Here is a 21,480-nt window from a genome sequence, read left to right as displayed (position 1 = left end):
GCAGGCTGGGGTGTTCCCACCCAAGCACACCAAGCCCCTCATGGTATGGGATGGAGCTGGGGTTTAGAAGGGAAGGGATCTGGGCTACAGGCTCTTTCCCTGTGCTACCAAGTTATGGCGTGGAACTCCAGAGTCCGAGAATTTTAAATCTGAACCTGGCTTTCCAGGTTCTTATGAAAATATATTCATCAGTGTAGTGGAAATAACATATTTTTAAATAGTTTGTTAGTTGATATAGAAATTTTACATATTGAAAGTGTTATATGAGTCATTATGGCAAAGAGAATTTATGGCCAAACCAAGACACAGCTGGAAAGAATGTGTGATTGATTAGTGATGTCTGCTTTGAAGTAAGAATAAGAAAGTCGTAGGCGTGCTGTGCACTTGCCAAAACCTGCCACACAATCAGCTGTGGGCAGAGCATACCGCCCAAATTTGTTTTAAGACAGTGCCATCATCTCTGGAACCATTCCTACTCTGTGAGTAAGTAGTTTTCACTTCTGCTTCTTCGATAGTTCCTTTAACTGACAACCAGTGAATCTTACTTTTTGCCTCTAGGCATTCTCAGAAACAATGACTTTAATTTGAGAATATATTTGAAAAGAAGTTTAAATCAATGTTTGTCAAGTTCTCCAAAGATAAGGAATGTTACGCATACTAAGAATCATTAACAACAATGAGCTTTGTCCCACATTCTGCAACAATGCAAGTGCAGTTGAGTATTATTCTAATCAAGTTCCTTCACTGACTCAGTGAATGACTGGATCTTTACTTCCCACACATCACTTTGTGAAATGAAGTTTTACAATTAATAACAATTTAAAATAATTGCACAGATCTAACATTACAATCACTTCTAAAACATACTTAGGAATCTTAAAAGAAATTTCTCACTTGTCCTATTTTTGAAATTATTCAATAAGCCATCACTAGATTTCATCTTTTTACCTATTTCTTCCCAGGCACACATCCTAGGGCCATTCTAGGAACGATTTTTCCCACTCTAAGAAAACCGCACAATCAAAAACGCAACCCAGAACATAGTTTTCATCAATAGTAACAGAAAAAATGCCGTCTTTTAAATAGCTTTTCACCTACTGAATATTCTTGATTTTTATAGTATTATAGTATTATTCCCAAATAGAGATATTAAATGAGATAAATGGTAGAGCTAGGTTGGAAATCCAAATGGTGTGACGGAGTGCAGACTCCCATGCCTCACCTGCCAGGTTTCTAGTACATCGCCATGTGATCCTCTGACCCGACTGAAGCCCGCTTCCCCACTGCCCCATGGTAACTCCCTTTCTCCTTGTTTGTATTATAACCAAAATGAACAAGGGTGGAGTTGAACCCATCAAAAACAAAACAAAACAAAACAAAACAAAACAAAACAAAACAAAACAAAAACAAGCAAACAAAAAAAAACCCCCCACCACTTTTCCCTCCCAAGTCTGATAGGAAGTGATCAGAGACGGAGTTTTAGGACTTCTTCCAGAGAATTCATTTTGGAAAATTTGGCATCTTGAATGTTTTTAAAACTTGGTTTAAAAAGATGCTTGGTTACTGTGTTAAATTAAACTTATATTTAACAACATAAGGCAGTCTTCTACACAAACTTTCCTTCTGAATTTTGTATACACACACACACACACACACACACACACACACACACACACACACACATCTCTCTCTCAAGGAATCATGAGATACCAGTGGCTGTTTGTGGGATCTGATTTGCAATAATTGTCCTCTTTTCCTTAAGGGAGGACATGAGAAGGGGAACTTAGGACTACAGCCTATTCTTCTGGCTATCTAAGGTCAAACTTCCTCCAGAAGCATGTGATGCACCCCTGGGACAGCCAGGTCCACTGGATGAGTGTGAGAGCTCACCTTGTGCCAGGGAACACAGGGAGTTTGTGTCACACCTCAGAACACACTCTAAAGAGAACCTTAGCAATAAGCAGGGGTATGGCACAAGGCTATACTAGCTAGACTTATCTCTCAAAATTAATCCCAGAGATGTTTATAAAAGGTTTCTGAACCTTTTGAGACAGAGAGTGTCCCTGGAGGAACAAGCGGGCTTTCTGCAGAGTTGTTGTCTAGAGCTGACGTGGAGAGGGGAATACGCCTTCTCTCTGAAGCACCTAGAAGCCGTCTGAGATGGAGAAAGGCTCTGGAGAGAGCCTTTTGGAGTTGACGCTGGGACATGACATGGTAAGACTGGCCCCCAATAGACGGAGCATCTTGAGAGCAGAGACTGCCCGGTTTGTGATTGACTCCCCAGGACCTAGGACAGTGACTGGCTCATGGTAGGACCTCCATTAATGCTTCTGAAACTGAACTAAATTGGAAACAGCTGCAGAAAGCCCGGATCAAGGAAAAAGCAGGGAGTGCAAAGTTGAGAAGCCTGTGTTGTGTGTGTATTTCCAGCGCTCTTCACCAACCTATTATGAGGCCCAACTGATATCCGAGAGTGGGGCAGGGAGACCTTGAAACTTTCAAAATATGCAGAATAACCAGAATAATGAAGAGGATAAAGGCTGAAGGTGACATTTCCTAGCTTCTCTGGACCCAGACAGGGCGATGTAACTTGCTCTGGGCAATGGGATGTGGGCAGAGGTGATATGTGTTACTTCCAGGCCTGGCTCCCAAAAACCCTCTTGTAATCCGCCATGCTCTCTTTTCCTTCCTCTCTTTCTGAATATACACCAAGGTTTCGGTGGAGGACTTCAAGGGTGTGAGGCCTTAGGGCACAGCAAGGCCGGTAGATGGGAGGAGTCTGAGTGCCTGAATAACTGTGTGGGGCACAATATCTCCTTCCAAACACTGGTCCCCACTGGATTGTGACACAGACGAGAATGAAATGTTTCACTGTTAAGTCACTGAGATGGGGCTGTTTGTTGCAGCTGCCAGCATTACCACCCTGACTAATACAAAGCCACTGAATTCTATGTTAGTTATAGGGACCTTGAATCCTCTGATTCTTGACAGAGCACAGGGCTAGAAAAATGGAGGTCACAATCACGTACATGTTTGCATATGTGTATACGGAATCACAAATTTCTTAAACATTTCCCATATGCAAGACATCAAATAAATAGCAAGCAAGGCATTTCAAAATGATTCTTGGTGTACTCACACACAAGGAGTGAGTCTGAGGTTGACATGTTCACCAAGTGGTCATGTCAGGGTTGGCCACTACTGGCTTCAGGTTGCCTACGATCACTAACTATTTTTCCTAAGAAAATATATACAAAAAAAGTTTTCTACTAAATAAAAGGGAATCAGATTCACTGAGTAAAAGTCCTTGCAATCTCCTGAGAACTCCACAGAGTAGAAGAGCCAAGCTCACCAGGCTGCTCTCTGGGCAGGAGACACACAACACTACAGGTTGTGTTTGAAAGGGAACTGCAGCTTTCTCAAGACTAGAGCCAGCCATAGGGTTCAAATACAAGGCCTCAGGATAGCTCAGTTCTCTCCTGGGTTGTTAAGCTACCATTCTAAAAAGAAAAACCCAACTCAACTCATTGTCCAGGGAACTGGGTGCAGATAGATGACACCAACTAACATAATATGGGAGTAGATTGAGTTCTGGGAGGGAAGCACGTGTTAGTTTAAGCTTCTGGGGCACCCTTCCTCACCCCCATAGATGCCTGCATGGTGGCAGCCAATGGATTCTGGGCCCTGAGTGACGACATTGTCTTATTCCCCTCCCTGTAGCGAGGAAAACTCTGCCAAAGTCTCTTACTTTCATTTCCTCCCTTTGCCAGGAAGCAAAGTAACAAGAAGCTGTAGTTCTACTCCCTACATCTTGTCTTTCAGATCCCATCCGCTCCCCCCGGCTCGGCCATCTTCACCCACGAGGACTCAGCTTCTCAGGCACAGATCCAAAGCCCCTTCCACCGAAACGACTTCCCTGAGTTTTCCTCAACCACACTTAAACTTCTCATTTTTCAATATCTGTATCACTTATAAGTTTTACTATTGATGAGACTTTGCCTGGTTATCATGGTGTGTTCATATCTTATTTACCTTTCTAGTTGGGAAACTTGAGAAACATTTTTTAAACTATATTTTATTCAAAGATTTAATTCAATCACAAAGTAGATATATAATAAACAATTTGAATTGACTTTGTATGATCTCTCTCTTATAGAGTAATAGGATGGAATAAAATAAGGTTAGTACCAGGACATGGAAGATATTTTCCCCATCTTTTTGTGCTCTGGACTGCTACTCCACGTGTTCAAACCCCGATTTCACTACTTAGAAGATTTCACTACTTACAAGATGTGTCACTCGGCTAAGGTACTTACATTTCCCATCTTTAGTTTTCTCACTCATTAAGATTAGTAAAACATTTAGGAAGTGCCTAGCATACAGTAAGAACTCAATAAATGCGATCACCACCACCACCACAATAATTTCCCTAGAAAATTGTTGATGATCTTTGTTGTTTTAAACAGGGATAGCAAATCCAAATGCCTTTAGGGCCCAGGTAGGTAATGGAAGTGAGTAAGGTAAAGTAGAATGTACGAGTAAAGTGAAATGGTTAAAGTTCAGAACTAGGTGGTGAGAAAAGCAAGTAGCCGATTACAACGTACGTGTAACAAACAGTATGATTAATGCTGTGTTATAGGTTTACTATGAGAATACAGAGGAGGGGTGGCAAACAGCCTTACCCACTAAACAGAAGCATAATAACAAAAACAGCAACTATAATAATTGCTAACATTTCCTGAATGAGTGTGTTAAGAAGTCATCTCAACTGAACCTTAAAAGATATGTAGAAATTAGCCAGGAGGGTTAGAAAGGAAGAATGTTACAATGGAGAAGGAGCTGTATATAAAAGGAGGTATTGTGACATTATTTAGAGTTTTTAAGGACCATCTAGTAGGATGTGACAGTCAGAGGGTCAGAGAGAAGGCGCATGTGGAAAGCTGGTAAGAGACCAGGCTAGAGAATTTGGCAGGTGTCAGGTCATGAAGGACCTTATATGCCTTGCTCAAGAGTTTTCCTAGAAAGCAACAGGAAGTCACATTTTAGGAAAACAAGTAGAAACAATGCAGTAATGAGAAATGGGAATGCCTTAAAGCACAATGAATAGAGAAGAGGCTACATTTAGAAGGTAGAACTGACATGTCTTGGGATCGCCTGAACGGAGATGGCTGAGTGAGGAAGAGGTCTAAGTCAGCGCAAAGTCCGCAGGTCTGCGTGACTCGGATGATACTCTGCTAGTCCTGGAGACGGGTTGGAGTGTGAGGGAGATAAAAATTCAGCTTTTGACATGTTGAATTTAAGCACCTGTAGGACCTCCAAGTGGTAATGCTGACTACATGAATTTTAACACCTGGAGATACAGGTTTGGGCATCTACAGAGTTATATTCTAGAAACACTGAGCTGAATATGGAAAGAAGAGTTGAAGGATGATATCTTAGACTTACTAACACTTAAGAGACCAGGACAAGAGGAACTTGAAAAGGAATGGGGAAGAGGGAAGTGCGAAACCAGGGGAGAGAAGTACACAGAAGCTAAGGAAGTAAAGAGTTCCCAGATGTGGGTGGTGCTCGACCCAAGGATTCAGAAAAATCAAGTAAAGAAAGGACTAGAATGAGCACAATTTGGCCAAAAGAAGAACCTTTGAGCCCTGGGAAATTTCTTGGTGGACTGACGGGGTGGAATTCAGACCGCAGTGCAGAAAGGGAAGAGTAGGGGAGACAAGCTTGGGTGGAAAGAACAGAAAAAGAGCTGAAGGGTCATGGAGTCATGTAAAAGTGTTCACATTTTTATTTCTGATTTATTATTTATTTTTAATTGAAGTATAGTTGATTTACAATGTTTCAAGTGTACAGCAAAGTGATTTAGTTATACATATATATGTATCTCTGTTCTTTTTCAGATTCTTTTCCATTATAGGTTATTACAAGGTATTGAATATAGTTCCCTGTGCTGTACAGTAGGTCCTTGTTGTTTATCTGTTTTATACATAATAGTGTGTGTCTGTTAATCCCAAACTCCTGATTTATTCCTCTTCCCTCTTTCCCTACCTTTAGTAACCATAAATTAGTTTTCTATGTGAATCTATTTCTGGTTTATAAATAAGTTTATTTGTATTTTTTTATATTTAATTTTTTTGGATTAAAAAAATTGTTTTAGATCATGTAAGTGCTATCATATGATATTTGTCTTTCCCTGTCTGACTTACTTCACTTAGTATGATAATCTCTAGGTCCCATGTTGCTACAAATGGCATTATTTTATTATTTTTTATGCCTGAGTAATTTCCATTGTATATATATATATATATATATATATATATATACACCACATCTTCTTTATCTAGTCATCTGTCAACAGACACTTAGGTTGCTTCCATGTCTTGGCTGTTGTAACCAGTGCCAAAGTTTTTAATATAAAATATTTAGTGCTACAGACTTGAGAATATTTCATATTCTGAAGGCAAACCTTTCACAGAAGCAAAAGGAGTGAAGCTATAGGACAGAAACCATCGCTGCCAGTTTGAGGTGCTTGAGGGTCTGGAAGGGCACAGGACCCAGAACATGGCCCTGGACAGGAAGAGAGACATATACCCTACTGCAGCCTAAAGGGAAAGTGGGGATGGATGGAAAACGGAGCACGGGAGAATGTCAGCAGAGACCGTTTGGGAGAGGAAGTGACTGAGGACCAGGAGTATGAGGCCTCATCGAGGACCCAGCTGAGGTTGGAGGTCATGAATTTGCAGTGGCACCAGGTTAGTGTGTATGCAACTTTCTCAAGCAGCCTTTGGTTGCCCAGTATAGTTGAGGCAAAGAAGGCACAGGAAGGAATTGGTCCAAGATGCCCAGACGTCTGGGGAAAAAGCTCTGCTCATGAACTGTTTAGTGACTTCCTCAGCTGGAGATTTCATTATGAGTCTGAACAACTTGCAAGCTGCAAATCATCTGAGATTTTCCTAAAGCTGTGTTGAATACCAATTCATCTAGATAGACAGGGTAACCTGCAAGGGAATTGGAGCCTTTAAACGCAATTCTCTCTTGACACTTGAGAAATGAATGGAGAATTATGTGTCCAATTCTTAATCCTTGGAGAGCCAAGCACGAAAGTGTTTTATAAGAGTTATCAGAGAAGAATTTTGTTCTTTTCAGAATGCTCAATCTGTAACAAGAAAAAAAAAGAAAAGAAAAAAGGAGCAAGGAGGCTCTCACCTATGCCCCCCAGTAGAAGGGGGGACTTACCAAGGGCATTCCCCGCCTTTGTGAGGCCTCACACCTTGTGGTGCCAGGGGCTCGAGGTGTCGGCCACGACAAGGCTTTAAAGTAGAAGGCAAGGAGATCACCAACAGCGTCCCTTAAAGAATTCCGTGTTCTGATTGGCGGCTTAATCTCTCAGCAGGCTTAGTCCTCATGAAGAATCCAGAAAGGAAGAGGGGCCACTGCCCTTGGCCCAGGGTAACAAGCATGGAGTGAGGGTTCAGCCACCACAGTTCCCTAGGCCGCTCGTGTGGCACCCGGGCTCCTCCCCACACATCTTGAGGAAGGATCCCTCCCTCCCAAATGTTTCTGCAGAAGTGCCTGTTGGAAAAGGAATATGTCCCCCATACCCCTGACTCTCTTCTATGTTTATATAAAAATGAACATTTCATAGGTTTCAATCCTTATGATTCTGAGGGTAACCACAGCTGACAAGAGATCTCTGACAGATTTCAAAGGTAATGTGAGTTAAAACTAAATGTGGCACACAGTAGTCATCTTACCTATTGTCCCGTTAGTTATGAAGCAAGAAAACCCTTAGAACATTAGCTGCTTTCCCCCATAATTTTCGCAGCTCACAATTTAGTATTATGTGTCAATACCAGTATTATGTATAGTACAGGTGGACGTACGTACACACATAAACAAAGAAACAAGACAATGGTAGGAGTCATGTGCCTTGTTGGTTATTGGTTCTAGAGGTAACGATAACAGCAGCTTATGTGGGAGACAAGGAGTTCAGAAGGGCCTGACGTTTGATATCCATCCGTCCGTCCACCCATCTAGTCCACACTTGATAGACTTTGCCAACAGTTTTATATCCTCTTGCTCCTCTTTGTAATTTCCCTACTGACCTACTGCTTCCTGGGGAGGCGCTCTCTTCACTCTTCTCATTCTCCCTAAAATGTCCCTAATATATAAGTTCTTAAATGCTGGGGACATGCAACTTGAGATCAGATGAACTAATCGTAAGCAAAACATGGCCGAGCTAAAGATGAATTAAAATAAAAAAACAGCACCTACAGGGAGAATCTGAAATGTTCATGACGAGACAATCATACTTCTCTAAAGCTGATTTTGTACTACAAAGACAGCTGATTGGAAAAAGAGGAGAGCAACCCCTGCCATGCAGGCACTGGTGTGACACTGACAGGAGGTGGCAGTAGGGCTGTTACAGAAGCCAGGCCACCTTGTTCCCCTGCTGGACGCATGAAGAACCTCACCGAACACCAGTGTCAGATGAGGGCATGTGGTGACTGATGAAGCGAGTCACAAGCTACTTCATAGCTCTGTGTTAAGCCCAGACTAAAACAAAGTCACTGTGCAAACCACAAGATACTAAACATCCCCTTTTCTAAGCAACATGAGTGACTGCTGCTTCTTTAATCATTACGTTAATCTCCATTTGGTTGGCCCATCCTATACATGAGATTTAAGTTACCCAGTCACTGAATTGTCCCCCTTCCAGAGAGCACCCAATCTAGAGCAAATCCCTGCTTCCTTGGACCTTCCCCAAACCCTCTTCTAACCAAAACCCAAATCCCCCAAGTCCTTTCAAACATCCTTTGGCTGAGATGTCTCATGGTTCCTCATGGATGTGTCCTGCCTCACTGCAACGAGTAATAAACCTGCCTCGCTCAATCACAGGCATCCCCCTGGCCTTGGACGAAGCAGGTTACAGGGACTCTCGCTGTAAACTGCCCTGATGTGAAATGTTCACAGTGACTGGGAAGCATGAAGTGGGAAAAGCAATGAGAGAGGTTTCTCTAGTGCGGGTGGCCAAGGATGCTTCCTTTCAAAACTTCCAATTCCAAAGAACCACTTGAGAACTTGCCCTCACTCAGTTCCTTGTCTCTTGCATCAAGTTCTGTATAAAGGCGCCCACACGCTGACTCATGATTGGGAAGCCTCTGTGGGTTAACCTGACTTTGTATCCCATCCCATGTCTCAGGCTGGGTCAGCAGCTTTTGTTATTTTGGTGAGTCAAATACGGTTGACCTCCTAGGTTCTAAGCGTGGGAAATGTAAGATTTCCAAGGGCACCGGTCAGAGGGTGGTTTAGAAACGTGACATGTAACCTGGCATCTCAACATCTTTATGGAAATGAACTGAGACGGGATGAAGTTAAAGTTGAAAGTCACGGGCAAAGTCCCCGAGGAAACAGGTTTACAGACCATCATCTAGAACTGAAAGAACTTACTATGAAACGTAAGGAAAATGCTGGGTCTTCCATGGACGTTTGCTTTCTGGAAATCTCTTACTAATATAACTACACCACCAGGTGGAAATTAGCTTATTTCCACAAGTTGTGCCTCAACATTAGTCAGAGCACGGGTATTAGGTGGGTAGAAGGCAAAGATAATTATCTCCGCTCATACATGAGAAAACTGAGTCATGGCAATAAGTTGCTCGATGCTGCCAAAGCTCCATCAGCAGGGCATTGGAACACCAGCCTTCCCATCCCAGGACACGCTCAGTAGCCACCAAATTGCTGCCTGAGTCGAGCAGCCAGCTGGTGTCTCTTTGGTTCTGAACCTGAGAACGTTAATAAGCCTGGGAAAACACTGCCTGGATCACATACTTCTTAAGTGGCTACCATAGGTACGTGCTGTTTGAACACGTGAGCAAGGACTCAGAACCCATCCTCCTCCCCAGAGGGTGGTTCCCAGACCCCCTGCCTCTTGATCATCAGGGGAACTTAAGAAAAACGAAGAGACCAGTTCCCACCCCAGACTCACTGCCTTAGTGTTTCAGGTACGGGACTTAGGAATCTGTATTTTTCACAAACTTTACAAGAGATTCTTAATTACATTGTTTGAACACTACTCATCCAGGGTAAAGCAAGTGTTCACAAAAAGCCACTCACAGCTAAGGAAAGGATCAACACCCCGACCCCATCCCACGTTGAGTTCAATACACATTAGGAATAGTGCTGAGAAGGAAAAGTGGCAAATGTTTAATTCAGGAGTCACCGACCAAAAATTTCAGCAGGGGGGGCCCTCTTAGTTTGTATTGACTACAAAATAAATAGATCTCCAGCATAAAGGGAGCCAGGGGTTTTTCAGAGCCTCTTATAACAAAACTGCTGTTCTTATGCTCATGGGATTGCAGGGTGGGGTGGAGCAGGGATGACCCCTGTGTAATAAGTAGGAGCTGGCGGCTATTTCGACGTTAGCAGAATCTGTTGCCTTAGGTCTGATCTTGGTTGAAGCGGGGACTTATGATATATTCTGGATCATTAAAACTGCTTCTAGGCCTGCACTTCCAGGAAAGAAGCAAACATACAACATAGTGGACAGAAGCAATGCAATTTCCTTATTAGCAATGGCTGCCTAGGTATCTGGGGAGTGTAATATTATATATCATTGTTTTTTTTTTTTTTTTTTAAATAGAAGGGTCACCTATGAAAGTTACATCAAGCATAGCTTGGACTTCATATTTTATAGCTATGCTTCAGGCAATCTTTTTTTTTTTTTTCTGTGTATGTCGTAGCTTTAATCAAGCTGTTCTGTTAAGCTATCCATGGCTGGAATTAATCAAGTGTAATGAGAATAATGCTGCAAGCCAGTCTGTTACCCTAAAGTAGCATTTTTAAAACCAGGCCCTGGGTTCTGAATGCAGAAGTCTCTCAGGGACTAATAAAGGCAACACAAGGGAGCGAGGGGCCTGTGATCGCAGAGCTGGGACAATCACCAGCCTCTCTAGCATTTAAATCACAGTCATTCTCTCTTCTGCTGTTGAAACTGATTAAATTTCGGTTCGTCAACAACTGTATACCATTTGAAAACTCACAGCAAAATCACATGCTGGTTTTTACAAAGCCATTCTAGATTATACATTTTACAATAAGGTAACAAATTGTGCAAAGTGTCTCTTTACAGATGTCTCATTTGGGCCCTGAATGCAGTCTACAGACGCAGAAAACAGGTACTAAGTGACGTCAATGACCCTTTCAGCTCCCTTTTCCCAAATGGTCATCTTGAACACAGATGTTTACCAGGTCCTACAGATGTATAAATCAAGGTATATAGCTATTTATAAAATTAAAATTCCAGGGATCAAAGGTGAAATTTTTACATTTTACCCCACTCCCAGCTTAGTAACTAGTTTGGTGAAAATTAACTCTACTTACCTGAAATTTATTATCACTCCTTTCATCACAAGCATTTCTTCTGCAGCATCAGTATTTTTAGGGCAAACACAAAGTGTGAAATATTGTCAAGGAAGTAAGTACTTTCTCTTTTGAAATCATATTATGAAGAAAATAGGCGGAAAAAAGCTCATTTTCTCTTTTTTTTGTTTGTTTTTAACTTCTGTTTGGATGTAAAATGTTTAATAACTGGAAGTCAAATATCTTTTGATGAGAAAAGAGATTTCCAATATTATCTTATAAACTCTGCTTGCATATCACCAGAACAAAATAATAACTGTAAGCATTTCAATTTAAAATCTGATAAAGTGCTCTAAATGTATAACTTCTTTTTAAATCAGGTACTGCAAATAGGCATTTTTTTCAAAACCAGGTACAGACTATGAATATAAAATATCCCATGTTAGCAATAACCTTTTGTGTTTTTTAGTGAGATCTTTTCAAATTAATCTTTCAAAACTCATATTGAGAAATCCCAGTTCTTGTCAGTTCTCAAATTTAATGACAGCCTTTTGCATCTATGATGTTGAGGATTCAAATGAAGTAATGAATGCACAAAGTTGGCCAAAAATTTAGCTTACCTCCAGTCCACAAAATTAATGCAACTGGATTCCTAGTGGAAAAGCTTTTTAAATTTAAAATTCTGTACTGGAGTTCTTAATTTACTATTCAAGATGCAATGCTAATTACCATTGTAACAAAAGATTAAAATAAAGAGAAGAGCCTGCTGCTTGCTACTTTGGGGGTGGTGAGGACTTGCTGAGAAAGGACAGGTCGTTAGGCAGAAGTGAGAGCCGGCGACCTCAGCGGCCAGCACCCAGGAGAGGGGCTGCCTGCCCAAGCCAGGAGCCACAGGCTGTCCTGACTCCCTTTCGTTTTCTTCACAGTGCAAGGCCATTCCTTCTGTCCCATGTAATTTGCAGCCATTATCATAGGTATTAGCTGTGGAAGGACTTGGCAGGTTACCTAATTCCCCAGCCCTCCGCCCAGAATGCCCCTGTTGAATACTTATCAGGCGGCTGTTAGCAGGCGCCTGTGGAAGCCGGCCTATTAGCAGTCACGGTCATTTACCACCACCTGGGGGGCAAACAGCATCAAAAGAGCCTTAAAACATAACCATAAGGGGAAAAGTAAATAATGAAGGAGTGCCGTATTCAAGGCATTTGACTAATTGTCAAATAATGAGGTTTATTAAAAACTTCCGCAGAAACTAGACTCCTCTTACATTTGAGAATCAGTTGCAAGAGCTCTAAACAAGTCAAGGTGGTAGCTTTCTTTCCTTTTGTGAAGGAACGTCACAAGATGGGCTCTTCCCATGCCAGAGACGGAGCACACTTCAAGAGCCAACCGGAAGGATTCTTACTTTAGGTACCGGGAATGTAATTAACACGAGGCAGCACAGCATATACTTAATTAATGTAAGACAATAGTCTTGGTACTCCCCCAGGACATTGCAAGTTTTGAGACATTTTAAACTGGCTACAAAGCAGAAACTGGAGAGAGGATATAGCATTCTTTGATATACGGGATAATTTAGACTCAAATCCAGAGCAAGCAGGCCTTAGGTTGATTTGTGCCTGTGAGGCTGGGTGTGTCTTTGATGAACCAGGCTTCGCTGATTGCAAAGCCCATATGAACTAAGAAACTGCCACTCTTCGCTGTTTTCAACAAAATCCCAGGGCTGGATGTAAAGATAGCAGAGAAGGAAAACAGGCTTTGCGGTCAAACAGAGCTGGTCTCAGGTCTGTACCGCAGCTCATACCAGCTAGGAAAAGGCACCTAGGCAGGCTTAGCTTGCTTCTTCATCTGTAAAACAGAAACAGCAATATCTACTCATGGATATAAGAGGAGTAGATAAAACAATGAACGCAATGCCGCATAGATCTTCAGTAAATATTAGCCTCCCTCTCCCCTCTTGAGAATTCTACAGTTGCATTTAAATGATAGATTATTTAGGCATACAGCAAAAATTTATCACAGATAAATTTGCATGACTCAAAATGCAATCAAATTTTCAAAATGTTTCTAACCCATTGAACAGCAGAGCAAGTTTTTCAAGTGCCAAGCAGTTAGAATTGCTTCCTTCATGTATCCTTGAGTTTAATAGCAAACTGATGCGAAATTTAATGCTGGAGGAGAGGCGCGTGCACGCATCCTGTTTTCCCCATTTGAAGGCCATGGTACCCATGACCTAACAGCTTCCTCTCTTCTGTAGAAGCTCCTTGAGCTGTTATCTTCAATAAGCACGAAAGAATCTGTAGGTCACTCCCACTTTTCTCCAGTGTGGTGGTAACTCATTTAGATATGCAGGACAATTAAGCAGTACAACACACTTGATATTTAAAGATTAAGAAACACCGTTAGCCACCGTGGATGAAACTACCACTGGCTTTAACCTCCATCTGAACGTCCTTCTCTCTTAGTTCTTCTTTCAGCCATTAAATAACTCTTTCAGGTAGCTCTTCTACTAGAATTCATTTAATTGTTCATAATATTAATAAGAGGTACTCACTATGTCCAAAAGCAGTACCTCTCTTTTAGGTGAAAAAAAAAATTAGTGTTACTATCGTCATGCATACCCAATGCTAAATATTTGAATGACAGCAGGGAAAAAGGTCAATATTTTGGACACTGCCCAATACAAGGTGCTAAGCTTAGAGAGATAAAATACCAAGATAGATGACTTGTGAATTCAGCCCTGTTTTTCTAGGTTCTAGATACATCCTGAATAATAGGGCTTATAGAATGGAAACAGCCATATGCTCACAGGTCAGTTACAGACCCAGAAGAAAGGGGGCATAACTGCAGAGAGGGTCCCAGTGACTTATAATTACAGGGAGCAGATTTTTTTAAAAAATTGGACCCACATCTTGACTAAGAACATGAAGAAGTGAAATCCGAATTAAGTAGTATTCCAAAAACTGACAAAAATCCAAGCGAATCCAAAAAGTATGCTACTTAACAAAAGAACGAATAAAAAAATGAAAGCAATCGTTTATAAGAAAGATTGGTAGGTATAGAGAAAAAGATTTTCATGCTTGTTACGTGGCATGGTTCTCCTTTGGTACAGACACACACACACACAAACACATACACACACACACACCCCCCTCATAATAAGGGAAAGCAAGAGGGAAAAACTAGTTCCTTTACAAGATACATAAACACATCATCAGGCAAAATTAAACTCTTTAGTTCCAGGACAGTTAAAAAGCACACACTTTGAAAATGTCCCTGAGGGCCTATGACCCGAGGCACAGGGAAACATATGCCATGATCTGAACGGCATTGTATGTGCCGCTGTAATCGTCCACAGACGTGGCGTGCCAACAGACGGGAAACACAATTTCCACTCAACACATGCTTTTTGGTGACTGACAGGCCGGGAGTCTTAGAAAAACGAAGGTTTGATGAATGAGGCATCCTGCTTCATTTTGCAAAACTGTTTAGTTCAAATTTTCATAAACAGATTCAACAGTTGAGAAATAGGAAACCCATTCGTGATTCTCTCAACAAAAAAGAAGGGGAGGGGCAGGAAAGAAACGAGAGAAGCACCAGATCACGTTGCCATGGGATACTCCAACTGTATAAATCAGGCATTCATGTGGTTACGTTAGCAGAGATAGAAATGAAATTGTACCAAGACCAGATGTTAAAAAATATTAAGAAAGTATATTTTTTCAGGGCCAGGATAGTCTCATCAATGTGCTCCCTACATTTCAGGGATGCTGAAGTCCCACTCTTCTGCACAATTTAAAATCCATAGCTGACCTTTATTCACGTTTGCTTGATAAAGGCAATTCTGTGCTATTTAATCTCTTGCTCCTAAAAGGTAGAGGTAATCTCATTCTCCTCCACTTAAAACACCTCTGTTTTATCTCAAAAGCAATTTTCACTTCTGGAGAAATACAGGCTTTAGGTTATGGGTAGAAGAGGCCTAGAAAGGTAATTCCTCCATTTTGGGGTCACAGAAGATGGCGTACCACATATATCTTGTGATGCGTCCTATGTGAAAGTCTGGGATGAGGCTACTTGCCAATAGAGAATACCTAGTCAGTCCACAGTACAGAACTGAGGACTTGATGTTGTCTTAGAGAGCCAAGGAGAAGTGCCATCTGTGTCCTTGGCCACCAGCCAGTTGGCTTTTACACATGCACTTCTGTAATCCTCCACCAACTCTTATCAACCAATAATCAATTTACTTTGGCTGAACAGGAACTGTAAAGAGGCCTCAAAATCCCCAGAAGCATCAGTTGACATAGAAGAGCTGCTAATGGTGCTAACATTTGACTTTATTCTTTGCTTCCTTCTCTGCAGTGCTCACCTCGCTGTGAGGAAGCGAACCAGGTGCTCTCCCAAATAATACCAGTAAAGTAGCTGGGTCATTTGAAGTGAATGCCAGCTGTTTCGTCACTTCTTTATGGAACCACAGAGTCAGAGTGCGAAGACCCAAAGGTCAGTGAAGACCAGTAATACGTGTGCATCTTTTGCAGTGTCTCCTAGAATATCCAAGTACATGCCCAGTCACCCTCTCTACTGGATCTCAATACACGAGAGCATGTGCCTAGCAAGGCCTCTTCGGTAATTTTTTTAAATATAAAACTACCCCCCCAAACCCTGAAACCACTTACTGAAGATCAACTGTGGAGAGTGTAATTGGCTGTCAAATACACAATCACTTATCAAATACATTCGGTTCTCACAATAGTCCTGTGGAATTAGTACTGCCCTCATTTCACAGATCAGGACACTGAAGCTCAGGGGAGTTAAGTGACTTGTCAGAAGCACGCTGCTGTTAAGCTATGGGTCCTGTTCCTCTTCTCTGGCTCTTGCTGCCTCTCCAACCACAAGAGTCAGCTAAGTGGCTAGGACAATTCAGACTTTCGTGATGTTGTTCCTTGTTGCCTTCTTCTTGGACAAATACCCAGTGCAGCTGTAGAATGTGTTCCTATAGATAACTCTGCTCAGTTTCCCATTTGTACAGTAAGGAGAGATGTGGGGTGGGTGTGGGAGGAGAGGACCCTTCAGGTGACAGACTGTGAGAACTGCCGGGAGCGTGGCATCAATTTACGCAGCTCTGCATCTGTCTGTTCACCTGAGGGTCTCGGGTAAGCTGGGCCAGAAAGGCTAATAAATGCTTTTCTTGCCCTAAACTCATCTTAGGTCATGAAGAGCTGAATGAGTAGGTGTCACAAATCCAGGGTATTTCTTTATTGCATCTGGGACTGTCCTGCTGTCCTTTCTTATCTGCGAATAGAACCTAGATGGTAGAGGGCTTACATATGTTATATATTTTGAATCAGATCTCAACAGTGAAAGTAAAGGCGGTTACTGTGTTCATGTGCTCATGACCGCTTCTCCCCGCTTTAAGGACTACACATCTTGACCACAGGGAGGAACAGAGGAGCCAGGCTAGGCCACTGTGATTTTCCCAACTGAGCTGGATGTGATGAATTACTTGGCTCTTCTGTGCTTGATAAGAGGCTGTAAAGACGTAAATCTTGAACTTTGAGCTGCCTAAGGTTACAGTTCAGCCTCTAAGGGGACAGCTGGCTTATGAGAATGAAGGTCCCATGAAAGAAGGTGAAATGAGCACGAGGGAGAGAGTGAGAATATATATCCTAACAGCATGCAAAAGCCGGCGTCTGTGAGGCCAAGCGCAGCCCTGCTCTCCTTGCGGTTTGCTTCAGTTCTCTTCCATCTTTGCTCTTCCATCTTTGCTGTGCCACCTGAGTGGGATTCCTGCCCTTTGTCCTGAAGGAGTCTGTACTAATACAGAAATCATGCTTTCATAACTGAAATAATAACAGTGGCTTCTTGAGAGTTAACTTTGTGCTAAGCATTTCACTTGGATTTTCTTTATTTTTGCTTCAATATAATCTCGTGAGGCAGGCATCATTATCACCATTTAATTTATGAAGAAATTGAAGTTGCAAGAGGTGAAATGACTTTCCTAAGGTCACCACAGCTACAGAGTGGTAGAACAAGATTTGGAATCCATTTTTACACGCTCCTAAATCCATGCTCTTAACATCTAAGCTATGTTTCACCTCAAAAGGGTTCTCAATTCTGGCTGCACTAGAATTGCCTGGGGAGCTTCTGAAACCAGGTGTGCTCAGGCCCTCTCTCCAGGCCTCCAAGTTTGCACAAGCACAGCAGGGCACCTGTCACATGGAACACACTGAACTTTGCTCCAGGAGGCTAGGGCCCTGAGATAAATATGTTCTTGGTAAATGGCACTCTATGAAATTGTGCAAGTGTGGCCCTGCCGCCAGACCAGTTAAGTCTGAATCTTTGGGGGTGGGGCCTCAGTGTTGATATGTTTGTATTTAAAATCCCCCAGGTGATTTTAAAGTTCAGTCAAGGGTGCAAACCACAACTGTAACTTGCACACATATCTTGGGTTTATATGGGTTTAGCTTGGGTCTACACTAACACAAAATGAAAAATGAAAGCAATTGAAGTTAACATGCCAGTGACTACAATTATCTCAGATAACTGGATGTCTCAGATAAAACCTTTTAGGAATAGAGAGCGTGGAATCACTGACCTCTCTACTTGCACTTTGCACTACAGCACTGACTAAAGATATTGGAACGATATCTGTGAGCACCTTCATTCTTTAAATATGATGTCAATAATATTAATAATAATTTCTGCAAAAATTGTGGATTTTGTAAAGCTGTGTCCGGCAAACATTTTCACTTAGGTTTAAACCTTTCACAACTGGATAGTTTTGGATATTGAGGAAGGCCATGCCTATCTCTGCATGAGATTCTGTTCTCTCAACTGCCAGGAGACTATTTCAGCCACTGTAACAGGAAAGAAAAGAAGGAAGAAAGGAAAGAAGGAAGGAAGGAAGGAAAGAAGGAAGGAAGGAAGGAAAGGAAAAAAGAAAATACTTCATAACCAGTTCTATTATAGGCAACGGCTCACTCAGGTCGCAAAAGATCCATAACTAATAGATTTCACAGAGCTCAAATATTTGATTTACACATTATGAGCTGGAAGGACAATTAAGATAGCAAATGTCATGTTGTAAAAGAAAGTTTAGTTACCATGAATTATGCAATCTCTCACTTTCTTATAAAAATGAGATGGTAGGAAGACTTAATTCACGATGTTGGAAATCCCCATGAGGGGAATGTGCAAAGACACCAGGGTAAGCGGTCATTTTTGAACCTTCATACTGAGCAAAGGAAGGATCTCAAGCCAATGAAATTACCCAAACTAAGGAGTCTATTGTACACAACTGAGATACAACTCACATCTATAGTAAAAAGTTCTTACCTAATTTGAACTCAGTTTTTACCAAAGTCTCTTGAACGGTGATGTTTTTTCCTGTTGTTTCCATAATCCTATGCTTATTAAAGTCGCTAAATTGATAAGCATATTTTTAGTAGAGCTCTCATAGGAAATGGATGAGCTGTCATAATACTCTAAGACTTTTCTGACTCGAAGAAGTTTCAGCAAGTAGTGTGAGTATGTTGCACTGCAGTCAGACCTCACCGTTGATACCTTAGTATTCCCGCAACCAGCGCCAGTCACAGAGCAGTGTTCTGTGGGACTACTCTGTCTCTCCCACTGTACGGTTTACTTTTGCAAAACGTCAAGTAGCAAAACATCCACCAAAGGGCAATTTTAGTGAGAAACTGCTGGAAGACATGCAGCCCAACCCGTGAGACGTGTGGATCGCTGAAGCTGGGCTTTGAATCCCAGAGGAGATGACGTGGCTTAGATGGAGCCCTCTCAGGGGCTGGGATCGAGCCCCAGGATATCTCATGCCTGTTCAGAACTCAGAAGCCTCTGGCTGTCCCAAATCCCAAGAATGGCATTCAGGTTCCAATGGGGGTCCCATGGGACCTTTTCAGTTTTACCTCTGTTTCCCTATATTAAACTAGACTTTGGCCAAACCAGACTACTCATCATTTCAAGAACCCATTGTGCCTTCTTACCTATGCAGTTGTGTGTATCCCCATCTTTGCAGATGGAACGCACTCCCTCTCCTTTCAACAGAATTCTGTTATTTCTTGACAATCAGGTGAAGTGCCACCTCTCTTGTGATGCTCCATGAATTTAATTCCTCTCTTGCCTGAACTCCTGTTGCACTTTTTCTTCCTGTGTCTAAACCCTCCATTAACTCCTTGAGGATGAAGAGTGTACTTTATAAATGACGTTGGAATAAAACAGGCCAATCAATATGTTAATTTTGGCTTTTCCACTTAATATCTTTGTGACTTTGGACAAAGGAAACTCCCTGAGCCCCAACTGCCTCATTTGAAAATTGTTTACAGACTAATAATGTATACTTTAAAATGTTCTTAGAAAATTATATAAGCTAATGCATGTAAAGCAGCTAAAATAATACTTGACACACAATATTCACTCCACACATATTAAATTCCCTCTTTATTCCTCTTGCCTGAATGCCATACAGCACTTACTAGACACTTCTTCAATGAATGAATGAAATTGTAAAACTGTCTGAATCAGATCTACTAAGAACAGGCAATATACACCTTGAGGATCCAGCTGTGACACTCCAAGGTAATTATTTTAGTAAGTCTCATAATTATTCCTACCTGTAACCTCTTTCTCATTTTATAAAGAAAAATTATAAAGAGCATTTAAACATTTTAGAAATCAGTAGTTGTGAATTTTAAGACAAAAATATGAAGGATGGAAATATCATGTTCAGGGTAAATTGCATTGCAGGTTAACAGAAATTTATATGTATCTAGTGGAATATATATCCCAAAGACAAACAATGACCTGCAGTAAACAAACTATTTTTAATAATCACGCCATTGTTGATCATGCGGTGTTGTTATTCTGAGACCACTGTGCATGCTGTGGGGTGAAGCAAATGAGCGGTTCTGTTGTTTACTAGGAACCAGGATTTCTGGCAAAGGAAAAAGGAGATACAGACATAACACCACTGAGGTAAAGTACAGCTTTGGAGTCCTGAACTTAAAATGAAAATATATAATTCGTACTATCTTTTTTCTTTAGAGAAAAAGAAATTCTAGTTCTATTCACTAAAAAGGCTTAGAAGCAATGACCAGGCCAGTACCAATGAGCATACTTAGTGTTCAGACTGTGGCCTCTCAACTCCATGACCTCGTAGAAGAAACTGGAGCTCTTTGGAGAGATAGTTGATTCCAGATCAGGAATAGGAAATATACAAGACAGCCGGGAACACCGTCATGTCAGAAATCTAGGACACTGTCAGTGACTACAAGGGTGTGTCAAAAGGACTCAGGAACCAGTTGAAAGAGGCTCTCATTGGCCAAAAGTAGGATAATTTGAGCATTAATAAGCATAACTACTACAACAGAATAAAGCACGTCTATATATTTTAGATCCATTAATAAATAAGATGGGAAAAATCAACCCAATTTAGTTATCTTTGGAGGATACTAGCGGATCAACCAATAATTGTAAAAATAGGTAAATAAAGGGAAAGACTGAAGCATTTATCCTACTTTTCTTATGCAAAAGTACCTCAGGGTAATCAGATAGTCAATGGGGGGAAAGTTTTTTTTTTTAGAGAATTATTTCAACTAATAATCAAAATCATCATTTTGCAACCTGCAATGAAATAACAGACCTAGGCAATAATCTTCAATGACTTCACATCATAAAAAGAGAAAGCTAGACATTACTCACAGTGGAAATAAACGACAATACCTAAGAAGTATTTTTTCCAAAAAAAAGTAAAAAAAAGAAAAAATCAAACTTGAATCAGATCAAGCCTCTAGATTTAACTACCAATTCACAGGAAATATGAGAGAGTGGGAACATGTTAACTGATTCCGCGGGAAGGGAATCACCTAAAACCAGGCTGTAGGAAATCCCATGGGACTGATTACTTGGTTTCTGCAACAGACAAGCGGCAAGAAAGATGAAGGTGGAACCCACGGATCAGAAGAGACTTAAGAGACATCAACCACATCAACCAATTGCATTGTTTGAACCTTACTGGAATCCTGCTTTAAACAAGAAAACTGTAGAAGAAAATACAGCTTAGAGGAAACTGGAAACATTTGAAAACTGGACATACATAGGATATGATATCAA

The 21,480-nt window shown here is 41.3% G+C and overlaps 1 protein-coding gene across 4 annotated transcripts in view; it reads right to left on the bottom strand.

Annotated features, from left to right (window-relative positions):
- The window catches only part of CPQ (carboxypeptidase Q), a 390,372-nt gene that overhangs the window by 29,429 nt on the left and 339,463 nt on the right, over positions 1-21,480 (bottom strand). The window lies entirely within an intron of this gene.

This window comes from Camelus bactrianus, chromosome 25 (assembly GCF_048773025.1).
Source record: "Camelus bactrianus isolate YW-2024 breed Bactrian camel chromosome 25, ASM4877302v1, whole genome shotgun sequence".
NCBI lineage: Eukaryota > Metazoa > Chordata > Mammalia > Artiodactyla > Camelidae > Camelus > Camelus bactrianus.
This window is presented reverse-complemented; position numbering and strand designations above follow the sequence as displayed.